The 3,921-nt window shown below is 48.4% G+C and overlaps 1 protein-coding gene across 2 annotated transcripts in view; it reads left to right on the forward strand.

Annotated features, from left to right (window-relative positions):
* Positions 1–259: 259 nt before the first annotated feature.
* CDS1 (CDP-diacylglycerol synthase 1) overlaps positions 260–3,921 on the forward strand; it is a 31,216-nt gene continuing 27,554 nt past the window's right edge. The window contains exon 1 of one of the 2 annotated variants that reach the window (XM_083458877.1): positions 260–576. The gene's annotated coding sequence lies outside the window, so the exon portion shown is untranslated. The remainder of the gene's footprint in view (positions 577–3,921) is intronic. The other variant, XM_083458878.1, reaches the window with a different exon arrangement.

Consider the following 3,921-nt stretch of genomic DNA (forward strand, 5'->3'; position numbering starts at 1 on the left):
ACCGGCGATTCTCCCTCCTCCCCATCCCTGCCAACATTCCTCTATGGGGAACTCCCGCTCCCCCTCCCGGCTCGCTTACGCAACTGCAAGCGGCGTCGCTTCCCTCTCTCTCCCGCGCGCCCGCCTCTGCAGGATTCAGTTCCGACCAGGAGGAGGAGGAGAGAGAGAGAGAGAGAGAGAGAGAGAGAGAGAGAGAGAGAGAGAGAGGGAGAAAGGGGGCGGGGCCGAACGCATCACCCCAGGGGGCGTGGCCCGGGCGCCGCGCGACGGGCAAGAACGGCCGGCCAGGCGCGAGGAGAAAGGGGCTTCTGAGGGAGGGAGCGAGCGAGAAAGCGCGGGAGCGAGCGAACGTCCGTCCTTGCCTCTCTCTCTCTCTCCCGTTGAGGAGTCGCTCTCTCGCGCGCGGCTGTTTTGTGTGTGTGTGTGTTTGTGTGGCGGCGGCTCGCGCGGCAGTAGCAACGCTGCGGCGCCGCCTCTCGCGGGTGGCGCTGTGGGTCGGAGGGAGGCAGGCGCTGAAGGGGTCTCATAGGGGCTCCGCTGTGATTCCCCCCCTCACCTTCCCCGTTCTTCCAGGGGGTGTGTGGGCAGAGAGGGTAGGCGGGAGAAGCTAGCGAGCGGGTGACGGGTGGGTGGTGGGGGTGCCCTCTGTAGTTGGTCGTGAGGGGAAGGGGAGATCTCCCCCCCCAAAAAAAAACCACACTCGAAAGGGTTTTCAGGGGGGCCTTTGTGATTTTTTTGATTTTTTTTATGTGGGGCCGAGCAGCGCCTTTTTTGGGCGGGAGTCTTAATTGTGGGTTGCGCATAACGCCCCCCCCCCAGTCATTTAAGTCTCCTGAGGAACAGAGCTGAGCTTTATTTCGGGGAGAGGGGATTAGACAAGACACCTTATGTGTGTGTATAAGTCTCTGGAGTAAGAGACCCCCTCCCCACCTGCTTATTTTATTTTATTTGAGGGAGGGTCCCCCCCTAGGAAAAAAGCAAATCTTATCTCAGAGCCCATTTATTTGGGGAGAGAGGGGGCGGGACGCATAGCCAAAGAAGTCCTTTTGACAGACATCTTTTTGAAGGGCATCTGTTTTTGGGGGGTCCCTGCTATAAGTAGCATCATGGAAAACTCTTGAGGGCCCCCGTGGGTCCCTTCTGTTTGGGGTTATCCTCGCAGAGTCTTTGAAAAAGAGAGAGAGAGAGACTTCTGGTCTGTGTCTTTTTTGCAGTGGGGAGCTGATTTTGGGGTTGTTTCCCCCCCCCCCCAGTTCTCTGCTTTCTTGCAAGAAGCTAGCTGGGATGTAGGAGGGTTCCAGAGGCCTAGGCTTTTGCAGTTAAAGCCTGTGATTCTCCCCATTATTATAAGGTAGGCTTGTCCCCTGCGCACACACATTCTACTTCCTGCTCCTGCTGCTGTTTTATTGACCTCACACCAGGGAAATGTCGGAGCTGAGGAAGAGAGGAGCTGGTGAAGATCATGAAACTGCAAAGCTAATTGACAAGGTAAGGTTGAATGGGCCTCTTTTTCGTTTTACCTGTTTCCAGGTATGGGGACATGGAAGGTGTGAGCCCTGTCAGTTTCTGAGGAGGATACTTCGCATACCATTTCCTCCCAGCAGATTCCACCACCCTTTCTGCTTGGGGTATGATGTAAGCAGTTCTTGTTCCCCACGGAGGATTACGATTTGAAAGAGAGACGCTTCTTTGCTGTCTCCTCTTTCACTCGGTTATCATTTCACCTCTGGGGATGTGCCTGAGTAATGAAATTTGGGGCAGGTGTTTGCTTTCTTCACCTCTCTCTTAGGAAGTCACTCTTCCGTGTCAGTGACACTTGACCGTCCTTTATCCTGCGGTGAAGGTGCAGGAAAATGAAAGTCATTCTCCCTTCCCCACACTTCTGCATTTTTAACATGTTCATTACTTAACAAGGTTGAGAGTATTCAAGGTGAATTGGTAAAGCTTAAAAATGTGGATATTGTGCACCGTTCCAGTTCTGCGGTAAGAGGCCGTTCTCTCTACCTGCAGTTTGCACTCTGTGCAGAAGGTTGTTCTTTGCATCACTCCTCCCCTTGTTCTACGTTTTCACTAGCTATAGGATGTAAACAGCCGGTTCACTAATACATTGACCCTGTGCATTGGAAGGAAGTAAAAAATAAACTGCTGAATTTGTTCTTGTTAGCTTGTTTCGACACCCATGTCAGGTTATATATTTATGGTTTTCTAACTGACAGACATTTGACTCTGGGCTCAGATATAATATTTCAAGAGGAGAAGCTGTTGTTGTTCGCTTAACCCCCCCCCCCTTTCATGGATATCTGTGCATTGGTTTTGTTCCTATTAGCCCTTAGGCAGAGAGGATGAAACAATTCATTAGCGGTTGTGTTTCTGCCTTACGTAAACTGTATGTGATTTTAAATACTGAAACGTAGGCTTTTAGAAGTAAGTGTCATTCCTATGACTGAATATTAAAGCTGACACTATATAAAGCATAATAGAGGCATCTTAATGAAATAATGATGCCAAGATTTTAATTATGTCTAGACTGTGTATGTATGCTTTGCCAAAAAATGCACCATTCTTTTAGTGCTAGGAAAGAAATGGAAATGGGTGAGCCCGTTTTTTTTTGGGTTTTTTTTGCCTTTTAAATTCTAGCAGAACTTGGAAATGAAAGCTAGTGGTATTGTAGTGGTGTTGTCAGTAAACTCAATTGTTTTAGGGTGCTGAATATACCTGAGCAAGCAAGCCAGTTTTTCAAACTTTCTAACTTCAGGAAGTGATGGAATAAAGAGAGAGAGAGAGAGAAATGGATCCTGTTTTCAAGCTCACAAACTTAAAACAGAAGGCATACAAGAGAAGGGGACTGGAGGGAAAAGGTAGAATAAGATCACTTCTTCAAAGATGAAACAAAATTGTATCAGTCAGGCTGATCTTCCCATATTGGGCTGATCTTCCCTGTTGTTGCTTGAATAGCAGTTGCTTGCTCTTCTTCCTTTGGCTGAAGGATGAGGCTGGAGTTGCCTTTCCCCTTGCTTTTTTTCTACATCTCCAGGGCAACGGACAGTTGGAGCAGAGTGTTCTTTCAGGGGGTGGGGGGAATACAGGTTCCCTGCAGCTGTTCTGTTTCTGGCCACTGAATGGGGCCAAGATGGTCTGCTCCTTGCCATAATGATCTTCTTGGGGTGCATAGGGGGCAGCTTCCTCATGGCTCCTGGTCTCATACCTGATGACAGAAGGCAGAGTATCCTGCCTTTCAGCTCTGTAGTCCCAGGTTCATGGGACAGGGGTGGTGGTGGAGAGAAGTAGCAGTGATTATACTCTCTCGAATTTTGTATTATGCCATGTCTGTCATGGCAGCCATTTTCTGACTTCTGCCTGCACCACTTTTTGACTGCTGGTCAAAAAAGGTTGGCGACCCCTGTTTGACGTTACCCACCACTCTCCAACACAAGAACCTTCATCTATCATAAACAAAACCGTACGGTAATTGTGTGTTAACTTTATTGTAAACTTGTTTGCATGTACGCCTGATGTTGGAAAGAGCACACTGCATCCTGGGGGCAGCAAAGAAGTCCTTCATTGGCGCCATAATCTCTGTAACACTGGGCTGGCAATCCCTGATCCTTTGGTGCATCTCCTGTTGCCTTATGTGCATGCCTTTTTTTAATAAAAAAATGGAGTATTCAGTCATGTGAATCTTGGCCTGCAATCTGAAGTGGTATAGCCAAGCTAACAAGCTAATAGGCTTGCCATCAAATCTGCTGCTTGAGATAACTAGGCATGTTGAATAACTGCAGTAAACTGGCCAGCCTCTTTATTACTGCATTTTTGCCATCTTCTATGAACTAAGCGAGAATCTTGTATGCTTATTCGTGTTCATGAAGCGGATGCTAATTTCTCCTAGTTCAAACGCCTGTTGAAAGTTGTTCTGTAGAGTCT

This window comes from Podarcis liolepis (genome assembly GCF_965112155.1).
Source record: "Podarcis liolepis genome assembly, chromosome: 9".
Classification (NCBI taxonomy): Eukaryota; Metazoa; Chordata; class Lepidosauria; order Squamata; family Lacertidae; genus Podarcis; species Podarcis liolepis.